This window comes from Sphaerodactylus townsendi, linkage group LG16 (genome assembly GCF_021028975.2).
Source record: "Sphaerodactylus townsendi isolate TG3544 linkage group LG16, MPM_Stown_v2.3, whole genome shotgun sequence".
Lineage (NCBI taxonomy): Eukaryota > Metazoa > Chordata > Lepidosauria > Squamata > Sphaerodactylidae > Sphaerodactylus > Sphaerodactylus townsendi.
In genome coordinates this window covers 29,524,102-29,536,563 of record NC_059440.1, presented here as the reverse complement: position 1 = coordinate 29,536,563, position 12,462 = coordinate 29,524,102, and the positions used below count along the sequence as shown (strand labels likewise).

The 12,462-nt window shown below is 56.5% G+C and overlaps 1 protein-coding gene across 1 annotated transcript in view; it reads right to left on the bottom strand.

Annotated features, from left to right (window-relative positions):
• Nucleotides 1-5,468, bottom strand: part of ALPL (alkaline phosphatase, biomineralization associated) — a 28,212-nt gene extending 22,744 nt beyond the window's left edge. The window contains exon 1 of the mRNA XM_048519308.1: nt 5,337-5,468. The gene's annotated coding sequence lies outside the window, so the exon portion shown is untranslated. The remainder of the gene's footprint in view (nt 1-5,336) is intronic.
• Nucleotides 5,469-12,462: the final 6,994 nt, after the last annotated feature.

Sequence of the window (12,462 nt, the reverse complement as noted above, 5' to 3'; positions counted from 1 at the left end):
AGCACTTCAGCCCTGCAAATAAAAGGAAGGCAGCCAGGGGCTGGTCCTGATCCATGCTGTCCTCAAAAGCCTCCCTTCAGCATCTGGGATTTCAGGAGGCACATTTTTAAGTGGATGAGAATATTTGCAGGAGTGGTAAAAGCTGAGTTTCCAGCTGGTAGCTTTGGGCTTGCTAAATGGTCCAGCGCCCGCCCACCCTTCTGGCTTGTGAACCCAGAGCACCAGAAGTCCAGAGGGGGCCTGCAGCAGTGGCGAAGGAGGTTAAGAGCTCGTGTATCTAATCTGGAGGAACCGGGTTTGATTCCCAGCTCTGCCGCCTGAGCTGTGGAGGCTTCTCTGGGGAATTCAGATTAGCCTGTACACTCCCACACACGCCAGCTGGGTGACCTTGGGCTGGTCACAGCTTCTCGGAGCTCTCTCAGCCCCACCTACCTCACAGGGTGTTTGTTGGGGGGGAAGGGCAAGGAGATTGTCAGCCCCTTTGAGTCTCCTACAGGAGAGAAAGGGGGGATATAAATCCAAAACTCTTCTTCTTCTTCTCTTTCCACTGGCTGTGGGGTGGCTTGTGGTTTTGGGCTTCCACTGGCCTCCTTGTGGCACAACGGAGCCGCCAGAGCTTCTGCCTCGCCCGGCCCCCTTCTGCTGCCACGGACGGCTCTGGGGCTGGGCTGTGGTCAGCAGCTGCACATGTGGGGCAGCCCGATGAGGAGGGTTCTCTCCTGCAGCCAATTTGTTTCCCAAAGAGCCTCCTGGCTTCCTCCCAAAGCTGCCTCCTCTTTGAGAATAAGCCTCTCTCTGCTGAAGCTAATTCCCATGGATTATTCCCACTGAGTGCAAGCGATACCAGAAAATGTTCTTAGAGGCACACAGGGCCTTGGCAGAGGCCCAGCGAACCAGGATCCCAGCCAACTCCATTGGGCAGCCAGGGGAGAAATGAAAGAGCGACAGGAAGGATTTTCCCAAGCCAGCCAGGCCCTTTCAACAGGAGCCTTCGGCTCAAACACCCTCTGCGGCAGATGCATGCCGGAGCAGAAAGCGCCTGCCGCCACCGCCGCCGCTGCTGGGGTGCAGGAAAAGAGGCTGCATCCATTCACAGCAGTGTTTGCACAGGAAGGGGTTGTGTGGGAGCTGATCTGCAACAAGGCTGCACAATCACTGGGGCTCCGAGAACGGCCCTGAGGTCAGCATCGTTCTTGGAGAGCAGAGCGTTGTCTGCCATTTGGGTGCTCCACAGTTGTTAGAAAGTAGCTCATGACTGCGTGTTCCGGAGCCAGCCAGGGGTGGGCGTGGTTTGTAGCTCTTTGGTGCTTCTGAGCAGGAGACACGATGGGCAGAAACCGACCTACCTTTGGACCGACTGGTGTTTAAAATGCAGAACGTACCCCCTTCCCAAACTGGGGAATGAATGCTAAAGCAACTGTCTTGGTTTTGCTGTGGAGTTGAAAAGCTTCTTTTTCAGTGTGAGTCTCTGAAAGGACACTTGATAGAACATTGTTGTGTGTGTGTGAAATGGGGGGGGGGGCAGTTTGAATGCAGGGCACTGTCTGCTTGCAGACAACAGATCAACTTCAGACTTGCCAGTCCCAGGAAGAGCAAGGGTGTGTGTGTGTGTGTGTGTGTGTGTGTGTGTGTGTGTGTGTGTGTGTTTGTGACTGACGTTAGCTTTTGCTGAATTTGAGGATCTCAAAAGAAGCCCCAACCACATCAGGTGGCCATGGGCAAAGGGGGGTATGTGCGTGTGTGTGCGCGTGCGTGCGAGGGGGGGGTGCATGCGTGCGAGGGGTGATGGTTAATGAATGAACCAACCCTCTTGGACACACACACGGCTGTGGCTTCTTCCAGCTGTGTCACTATGAGTATTCTTCTTGCTGTTTTCTACATAATCTTTTTAGACAGCAGCAGGTGACGGGAGGGAAATATGTGGACCTCCATTTCCTAGTTCAGCATGCAAAATGAAGGCAGTGACCAGGAACTAGAATTGCACGAGACCTTCCTGCTCCGCACACTCAAGGGAAGAGGTTCCCTGGTCGAGGGCTGGCTCTGGCTCGAGGAGACCTGTGACCTGGGGGCATTTTGCAGTTCAAGCAGAAGCTGGTCCAGCATCGGGTGCCCCAATGGGAGGGTCTGTCTGGGGCACAGCTGGCAGGAAAGGGCAGCAAAGTCTCGAGCCATTGGGGTCCTCGGCCACCCCCTCTGTCTCAGCCCATCACTTCTGGCAGGAGTGCAAGAACCCTTCGGGGAGCAGCTGGGAAACAGGGCAGGTGGATCTGGGGCCGAGAAAGAAGACAACAACGACGAGGCTGACCAGGGGGCTCCTTTTCTTCAGGTCTGGCTGCTGCTCCGCTGCCTCGCCTGCTAGTGGAGCATCTTTGCCTGGGTCAACAAAGCATGTTTGAGGCAGGGTGAAAAGTTTCATCAGCCTTGTTTGCAAGGGCCGCCTGCTATGTTATGTTCTCCCCAATCCTGCAAAGTAGGCCAGGCTGTGAGGTTCGTGCCTGGGGTTCCCACATCTGGGCCACTCCCCCTGCTGCCCCACAGCAAGTTCCAGGGGGCCAGTCCAGTGATGGGATCCAAAAATGTTAGTAACAGGTTCCCATAGTGGTGGGATTCAAACAGTGGCGTAGCGCCAATGGGGCTGGGTGGGGCATGATGGGGGCGTGGCCGGGCATTCCGGGGGAGGGGCATTAATAATTTCTCTGTTACTATAAAAAACTCTTACTGTAAAAAAAAGTTCCTAATTTCCAGCTGGTATCTTTCTGTCCATAATTTAAACTCATTATCGCAAGTCCTGTCGTCTACTGCCAACAGAAACAACTACTTCTCCTCTAATTGACTGCCTGTCAAATACTTAATTTTGTTTCTAGAAATCAAAAGAAGGATACTTTCCTTAAACAAGGAACTTTACCGTATTTCTAAAACATGTTTTTAAAACAGCCCAACAGGGAGAATTATCCCGTTTTCTACCTTCGCTAACCAGCCACATAGGAAACAACAGGACTTGATGATTTTTGGACTTTCTAATGGAATTTCTAACGGAAAAGCAGACCCAATTAGTAACCCCCTCTTGGCACACACAAATAATTAGTAACCCCCTCTCGGGAACTGGTGAGAACCTGCTGGATCCCACCTCTGGGCCAGTCTGCCTGCCCCACAGGACTGGACTGGCTCAGCCCCTCAGGGGCTCCTCAAGGGAAGATTGGCAGGTGAGAGGGCTTTGCTGCCCCTCCCTGCAAGGTGGGGGCCATTCTGAGAAGCATCCCGATTGGAGTGGTGACTCACTCACTTTGGTGGCTGAAATGTAGCCACTCCCTCCTCCAAGGCTTTCGTTCAGACCCAAAAGACAGGCATGGAAATTGTGGGCAAATGCGGGTGGGGGTGGGGTGGGGGGTGGGCTGGCTTAACTTGATCTCCCCAGACAACTGCGGCAAGAGTCCTGACCCCACAGCAGACCCTGGATCCCCAGCAGCAGTGGCAGGAGGGGAAGCACTGGGGCCTCCTCTCTGCCTCCCAGCCTGTCCCCATCATCCGCTTCATCCCCATCCTTTCAGCTGTCTTGTCCTGTCAACACAAACCTGTTCCCAGTTGGCCTGCTGTGTCCGGGCTTCTCAGTCAAGGCATGGCGGGCTGTGCTTGCTCCTTGGAAAGACGGCTTCCCAGGAGCGCCTTCCTGGCCAGGAATTTGCGGCACCTTCACTAAAGGTGTGAGGAGAAGCCCTGAATGCAGGGCCCATTTGGGGGTGGCTCACGTCTGTTTTAAGACCTCCCGGGGTGAGCCGTTGGCCTACTCAGAACCTGGGAGGCAAAAGCTGTGCTCTGGGAAAGGCCGGTCCCATGTCACTCAGCTGTGGCCCGAGGGGGGCGGGGCGGGGAGAGCTTGGCTACTGGGCACTCCCTTCTGCATGCCTGGGTTCTGCCCCATGTTTGTGCCCTGCCCAAGGAAGAGGGGCATTTCTTGGCCTGGGGCTGCCCCTTCTGTGTTTTTCAGTTGGCTTTCCGGGCATCTGCAGGGATAAACTGCCTGAATAAAAGAGGCCGTCATGCGTCAAGCAAAAGCTGTCCACCCTCCGCTGCTGGGAGCCGCCGCCGCGTTGACCTCACCTGGCAATGGGTGCCCCGTGCCAGGAGGGTGGGGAGAAGATGAACACGCCAATCACAGCCTGACAAACGGGTGTGATTCACCGACCTTGGCAGAGAAGGTCAGGCATGAAGAGCGCCTCTGTGGGGGGGGGGGGAGACTGGCGCCCCCCTCTTCCAGAATCAGGTCTCCTCAACTGTTTTTAAGTGGGTGGTTTTTATTGAAAGATTTTTATATGATTTAAGGGGGGGGGGAACTCTCAGGAACGGAATACAACCAACTCTTGACAGTTGTGCTGTTTTCTGTAATCCTTCCCTTAAGCAGAGAAAGAGGCCGGCTCGAAATCCCTGCTTGTGTTGGACTTGAACTCAGCTCTCTGCCTCTCCGGTCACACTGGGGGCCGCACTGCAATAGCTCCTCTCTCTGTGTGTGTGTGTGTGCGTGTGTGTGTGTGTGTGTCATAAGAGCAGAATCGGCTTTGTGGGGACCTGGAGCAGCTCACAGGAAAGACGCGCGGGGCCCCTGCCAGAAGCCGTCGGGGGGGGGGGGGGGTGTTGCCGGGAGAGATTCGCTCGGCGCCAGACACCTCCCCAGCGCACCCCCCCCCGCCCGTGGGATGGGCAAGAGCCGCTCCCCAGGACGGCCACGAAGGCGGCGGGGGGCGAGGGGCGATAGAGCCTCTCCCCCCCCCCCTGAGCCGCGGCTCATTCGCAGCCTGACTTGCCAAGTGGCTGCCAGCCCCCGGGGAGCTCTTCCTTTGCGGGGATGCCACCGGCGGCGGCCCTCTTGGCTTGCGGGGGGGGGGGGGTCTGTGCCGAGTCTAGCCCTCCTCGGGCGCCAGGCGCAGATGTGCCGGAGCGCGCCTGGGGCTCTTGGGCAGAAGCGAGGAGCTCCCCGCCCCCCCCCCCCCCGCTGTCTCTCGGGCAGGTCACAGGTGCGCAGGGCGGGCGGGCTGGGATGCTGCTCGACACCTCCGGGGACGCCTCCGACTGCCCGCCACACGGACAGCCGCACTCCCCGCCAGACACGCGCGCTCTCCGCCGGGGCCGCGCAGCCCATTCCCCCGGACTGCGCCCCACCGAGCCTAAAGGACGCCCGCAGACCGGCGGCGGCGTAGGCGCTCTGCACATGGCCAGGAGCCGCGTGGGTACAGCGCGCAAATCAAGCCAGGGCAGACGCCCGAGGCCTTCCCCACCCCACCCCCGGTCCTGGGGCGCAGACTGGAGGAGTTGAAGGGTGGGGGTCCGGGACCCCGCCTCACCTTGCCCCGGCCGGGCGGAGCCGATGCGATGGGGTGGCAGGCGCACCTCCTGCTGCTGCTACTGCTGCTGCTGCTGCTGCTGGCCGGGCAGGGGCTGGTGCGCGTGGCGGCCCGGCGGGCTCTTTAAGGGCGAGCGGGGGGCGGAGGGAAGGAGGGAGGTCGGGGGGCCGGCACCAGGCCGCTCCCGGCCCCCTCCGCCCGCCCGGCCCCGCGCACGCCCCCTGCCGGCCCGCCCGCCCGCCCGCCCAGCCAAGCCGCCCCAGACCCTAGGAGCACGGAGACTGCTGGCCCCCGGGCAGCCCCGTCCCGCCGGCCGGCGCTCTCCGGGGAAGCAAGCTTGCCTCTCTGAAAAAAAAATGTCTGTAGGGATTATTGGGCCAACAACTCTGCTGCCCAGTCTCCAAGTCACGCCTTCTGGGTGGTGGCCCCGCGGGCAGCAGAGCAAGGGAAGGTCCCACAGGCTCCCGGCCCTTGCCGGCCTCCAGACGCTCGCCCCGGGGCCGCCCTGCCCGCGCCTACCCCACCCCACCCCCTTCATCCCTTGGGCTGCTGGCTGAGTTCGGGGCTAATCAAGCCATGCAGTCTCCAAATTGAAAATAGGCGAGCTTTTAGGTGCTTCTGGCTGCACAATTTGTCTCCACTTTTCACACTGCCTTCTGGGAGGAGCCCTGCAAGGTCAAGACCCAAACCCTCCCCTGCGGGTGGGGAGCTCCACCCGTCCAGGAGATCCCAAGCGAAGGCAACCCCCTCCACCACCTTTGTGTGGAAAGCACAGGTGTGGGTGGGGGGTGGGTGGGTCAGTCCCTTTATCAGCCTGCTTTCAGTTTCTAAGAATCAACCCAAATCATTGCCTTAGCGTTCCTAGGTCAGTTCTAGCCAGGCCCAGCCCAAAAGGGCTCCTGCCTGTTTCTGCCCCTGTGCCTGCCCTGCCCAATTTTGGGAACAATTTATTACTGAAAAAATTAAATAAAAATAATAAATTAGGGTTAGGTAGACAGTACTGAGTGGAGAACGCACCGGGGACATCTCTGAAGACCAGTGACTAAGGGCGAGGAAACTGCACCTGGGACACGGACTGCCTGCGCACCTCCCCCGCCCCTGCCATGCCCCCGACACGCTACGCCCCGACACTTGACTGCAATGGCGACAGTCCCAGATGTGCCCATTGCAGCTGTGCCTCTGCTGAGAAGGATGGCAGCTCTCAATCGGAGGAGGGGGGCAATTGGAGAAATGTCACCAATGGAAGCAGAAGGACCAGGGAGAATTCTGTGAATTTGAGGCTACAGAATCGTTTTGAGGTTCTCTCCCTTCTCAGTGAGGATCAGGCACAAGAGGAAAGGTCTCAGAGAATGCACAGGTTCTCATTTCATCTGTGCTTCCAGTTGAAGGACATGGGCCCAGGCGGGAAAGAATCATAGAACCATAGAGTTGGAAGAGACCCCAGGTCCAACCCCCTGCAATGCAGGAACACACAATCAGAGCACTCCTGACAGATGGCCATCCAGCCTCTCTTTAAAAACCTCCCAAGAAGGAGACTCCACCACACTCCGAGTAGTGAATTCCACTGTCGAACAGCTCTGGCAGTCAGAAAGTTCTTCTTAATGTTTAGATGGAATCTCTTTTCCTGCACCTTGAACCTGTTACTCCTGGTCCTAGTCTCTGGAGCTGCAGAAAACAATGTTGGTGAGGTTCTCTTGTTGGTGAGGTTCTCTTGCTCCCTCACCAACATGGTGGCCCTTGGGGTCTCTTCCAATTCTATGATTCCGTGTCCTTGCCTCCTGGCCCTGGGGTTCAGAGGCTGACTGACTGCCCCTGGGTGTGGGGGCTCCCTTGAGTTATGATAGCTAGTTGATAGACCAGGAATCTGTGCCTGTGGCCGCCCTCTGGCCTGAAAAGAGAGCGGTGGTGCAAAAACCCAATAAAATAAAAAATAAATAAATCTCTTGCTGTGTAAAGAAATAGTTCCTCCTGTCTGTTCATCAGCTTCATGGGATGCTCTTGAGAGGGAGAAAAGGTCGACCCCCATGCAGAGTTTTCGACCCCTCTTATCATGTCACCTGCTTGGTCATTTTCCTTCTAAACGGAAGAGTCTCCATCTCTTGGGCCCTGCCTCCTTGGGAAGACACTCCACCCCCTTGGTCATCTTCTGCACCTTTCCTTGCTCTGCAACGACCTTTTGGAGATTCAGCAGCAGCCGTCAGAGAGGGCGCGTGGGGCTCTCTGCAAGGGCCGGTCAGTCCTGGCTGTTCTATTATCAGCCCCTTTCCTGAGACTGTGGTAAAGCGTGGGGGATAAATCTGAATAAATAAATGCCTTTCTTGCCACGGCCACACATGGAGTTGACATTTTCACTAGCGGGCTTTCCACAATATCCCAAAGGTTTTGTGACTGTCAGTCTCAGCCAGTTCAGAATCGATTCAGAGTCCAGACCAATGTTGCATACAGCTGTCACAGGTGTGTGCTTGTGTGCAACACAGCTTGTAATTTGCCACAAAAGGCTTAGTAGGCAGGATGTGGTAGTGGGGGGTGGGGGTGGGAAAGCAACCAGATGTTGGGGATGGAAAACCCCAAAGGCGCCTCCTTCCCCTTTGATGGCCAAAGGCTGCCCCCTGGTGTTCAGTATGGCTGCTAGCAACAAGAAGAAAACCTGTGCAAGGCCTTGGATTCCGTTGCCCTTGGTTCAAGATGCAACCCTGCAAGAGCATTCGAGTCAAGTGAGAAGGAGAGTTGGTTTGCCAGGGCCCTCCGCTGTTCGAAAGGCCTCTCCCCTGCCGTTGCCCCCCCTCCCACCTCTGATTAAGACCCACCAAATGGACACGAAGCGTTCCATGAGCTTTCAAACTCACCAGAACTCATTGGGGGGGGGGGGGGCGGAAAGCAGGGGCTTCGGGTCCCAGTATTAGGCCCTGGTCTTGCAAGACTTCTGGGCATGCAGGACAGCCGGACTTCGTGGCTGGGATCCAGCTATGCTCCAGCATGTGCTCAATGGGAAGAGGCAGGCATTGATGCAGCTACTCCTTGTCCACTCACTGGGAATACAAAACTCAGCAAAAAAAAATCCGACCAGATGAGAGACACACACGGATCCTTTGCAAGCTGTGAGCAAAAGGGAGCCCCTTTATCCAATACTAACAATGGTTAGGTTGAGGTCAATTTCGGGACATGCTCATGGCATCAACTGAAGCCAAACTGGGGGTCTTCACCTTGTGTTTTTCTACTACTTTCTTTTGTTGGTGTTTTGGGTTGGTTTTGGCCTGAATTCCTTTCATTATTTCAACAATTTCCTCACTTTCATAGGGGGGGGAAGGAGGAAAAAGTTGCAAACAACCCTACTGATCCTTGCAAAACTCCCCAGACAAGAACAAAATCCTTGTCATGCCATTTATCAGGACCAAACAGACATAAACATCGTCCAAGCTCCCCCTCAACCTCCCCTGATTTAAATCTGTCCTTTGAAGGTCTTCTTCCAAAGTGTGCCCAGCTAAGATTACCTGGTCACCAGGACTTCACTGAGTTTCACATGGGGGGAAGGAAGGAAAACTGTGACGGACAGGAACTGCAACACCACTTTCTGCTGCCACTGTCATTAAGTGGTGAGATGATCAGTCTGAAAGGGCTTGCATCAAGGGAAAAGACCAGGTGCATAAGATGTTCTCTGGGATCTTGGTGTCTGAAGGTGCTTTTCATAACTGATGTTTCGAAATGAAATGTTTCAGTATGAGCTAGCCGGGTCAGCCTCTCAAGAAAGATGTCCATTGAGTATTTTGGACTTCAAGAACGGCAATCACATTTAAAGTCACATTCCTTTGCAAACCCAAAGGTCTCCTCAGGGCTGCAAACCCTGCTTTGGCATAGCTGGGCCCATTGTAGAGATATGCCGTCCTCCCAGGGTTAGCCTTTGTCTATATCAGGTACAGCCTGGGGGCTGCTGGAACCTAGGCTGGTCTTCAGTGGCTCATTTGGGGAAACACTGGTTTGCTTGGAATTCCTAATCCTATGTATTGTGGCAAAAGAATAGATATCTGGAGTGCCTAATTGCCACATCATACATTCTGGGGTGGGTGTTTGGTAAATCTCAACCAGAAAAAAATCCTGCAACATACCTTGTTGGTGGGGGGGTGGGGGGTGAGCCAAAAAAATCAGACCCTGAAAAATGCCAATTTTTTCAGCAGTTGGGGAGCTGATTGGCCCTCTGCCCACATAGGTACCTCCACTATACAAATAGATTGGCTATTTGACTGACAGGAAATTGACAACTGGACCTTTCCTTTGCTTCAAATGTTTTGAGATGGGCTTTCCATAGGTCCACAAACCCCAGAAGCATCCCTGGGGCCATTGGAGCCCCCACCTTCGCAGCTGAGTGGGGCACCTTTCGTTCCTCTGGGCAAGACTGCTTCTGCCACTCAGCCAGTCTAGGAACAACAGCCCGAGTTTCCCACTGGTCTGCCTCTAGGCCAGGTGCTCACACCACTGCCTGTGGAGCCCCATTCTCGGCTGCCCCGAGTGGGACCCGCCTCCACCCTAGCATCTCTGTCCTCTTTGCAGGCTGCATCCACAGGCCTGCTGGCTCCAAACTCGTGGCCCTCCAGATGTTCATGAACTACACTTCCCATCAGTCCCTCCCAACATGAGCATTGGCTATACTGGCAAGGGCTGATGGGAATTGTATTTCATGAACATCTGGAGGACCGCGAGTTTGACACCTGCACTCCAGGGGATGTGCGTTGGAGGTGCAGGCGCCACTCCCAGCCACTAGGGGGCGCTTTCGTCGACTGCGTCTCCTCATATCGAGGCGTCTGGATCGCCTGCAGTTCCAAAAGTGGGCCAGCAGAGGGAGACGTTTGCCAGCAAATGCTCATCAGCCGGTGGCCGAGGGTTCCGCAGGCAGCAGAGAGACAGAAAAGGCCGACCCAGCAGAGGCTGTGGTTGAGTTGCCAACCTCCAGGTGGTGCCAGGCGATTCCCCAGAATTACAGCAGATCTCCATCCCGCAGAGATCATTTCTCCCGGAGGAAGTGATTGCTTTGGAGGGTGGGCTCTCTGCCATTATGCTCCTTTGAGGTCCCAAACCCTCAAGGAATGGCCCCACCTGAAGTTGGTAACCGTAGCTCACGCCCGCCACTAGCAGCCCCCTCACACCCATTCCCCCCCAGTGCCTGCTGTCCTGTTTTCTCTACCACCACTGCAGAAACCAGCCTGGCCCCACAGGTATCTTGGCACAGCCCCTTCAGCAGGTCTGCTGCTACCGGTAGCCCCAAGGGATTGGAGGAGGCCCCAAGTCAGTGGCCAGGGCATGTCTCTGGAGCGCTGACACAGCAGAGCTGGCGGGGAGGTGGTGCGCAGGTGTCCACCAGGCAGGTGGCCTCTTCTGGGCTGCCTCTACGCAGTGGATTAATGATTGAACTCCTGGGAAGGAAAACAGCAGGTGGCGAGAGCACTGTTGCTTGGCTGCCAGGGGGCCCTGGCTTCAGCTGTGGGGTGAAAAAGCCCCCCAGTATGGCAGGAGGACAAAGGCTGCCTGGGGCAGCTGGAAGTGCATTCCCCCTCCCCCCGAAACAATGGCAGTGCTTCCGTTCTAGAAGGGGGAAAGGGCCAAGGTAGGCCCCTGTGGAGGGGGGAACCCAGGAGCTGAGCTGGTTAAACATTAGCCTGCCAGGAACTCAGCAGCTGCCCCACCAAGTCAAGAGAACAGGGACTCTCTGTGCTGGGTATGTGCTGCAGCCGCCGCCTCTCACATTGGTCCCCTGGGCCAATGGGGAAGCAGGATGCAGAAGGGTGACCATTTATCCTGCCCAGCCCAGTCCCTCCGTGCACTGGACAGTCCATCTGCAGGTGGCCCTTTGCCAGGGGAGATGTTCCCATGACGCCCCCCTCCTGCTTGTGACCAGCGTCTTGGAAGGGCCAGCAGGTAAGCTGGGGGGCTGAGCAGCCAGCCAGAATGCCGCCGCCAGGAGGGAGTACAAGGCCCCGAGCAAGACGACAAAGGCTGAGGCGCACCTCTGTGGGCCTTTGCAACTCAGCTGGGCACGTGGTGGCCTGACAGTGGGTAGGAGGTTAAGAGCTCGTGTATCTAATCTGGAGGAACCAGGTTTGATTCCCCGCTCTGCCACCTGAGCTGTGGAGGCTTATCTGGGGAATTCAGATTAGCCTGTACACTCCCACACACACCAGCTGGGTGACCTTGGGCTAGTCACAGCTTCTCGGAGCTCTCTCAGCCCCACCCACCTCACAGGGTGTCTGTTGTGAGGGGGGAAGGGCAAGGAGATTGTCAGCTCCTTTGAGTCTCCTGCAGGAGAGAAAGGGGGGATATAAATCCAAACTCTTCTTCTTCTTCTTCCTCAACCCACCCACCCTCCCTCTAGCCAACGTGCACAAAAATGAGCGCCTTCGTTCATTGTCTGAAACAAAACTGGTCCCTCCTGGACTGCCCTCAGCTAGCTGGGCTCCCAGGAAACGGCAAATGGCACCCATCCAATAGGGAGGTTAACCGGGTGCCCTGGGCCGGCCTCCGAGCCACATGGGGACGGGACACGTGTCTTAACATTTAATGTGTGTGCTTGGTTTTGTCGCTATTTAACATATCGACCTCACCTTGAAGCTGGGCTCAGGGCAGCCAACCAGCCTGCCCGCCAGACTTCATCCACCCACTCACCCACCCGCCCGCTCATTATCAGGCCCTTCGGCCCGTTGTTTTCTCCTTTCCAATTCTAGAGCCACACGGGAGAGGCTCAGCTGGCACAGGGTGTCCTCAACGGCCTTGGATGGCTGCAGAGCAAACTGGACATCTGACCAGGGGTTCTCCGTTCCAACGCTAGCTGCTACACCCCCCTGTCTCCCACCCCCCAGTGGTGCAGGTCAGCAGGCACAGAATCCCCTGGGCTGGACACCCAGAAAGCCGCCGCTGTGGGGAAATCTGGCTCCGGGGGCCAGTGAGCACACCCCACTGTCCCCCTCCGTGCTGTCATGATCTGAGTGAGCCAAGTTCTCTGCTCAGCCCTTCCCCCCAGCAGAGACTTTCCAGCATTTTGTAACCCTCCCCCCACAACTTCTAAACTCACAGGGTTTTCTGGCCCCCTCCCACCTGAGCCTCTGGGGAAGCAGGACTTGCAGCACTCCCAACATCTGTG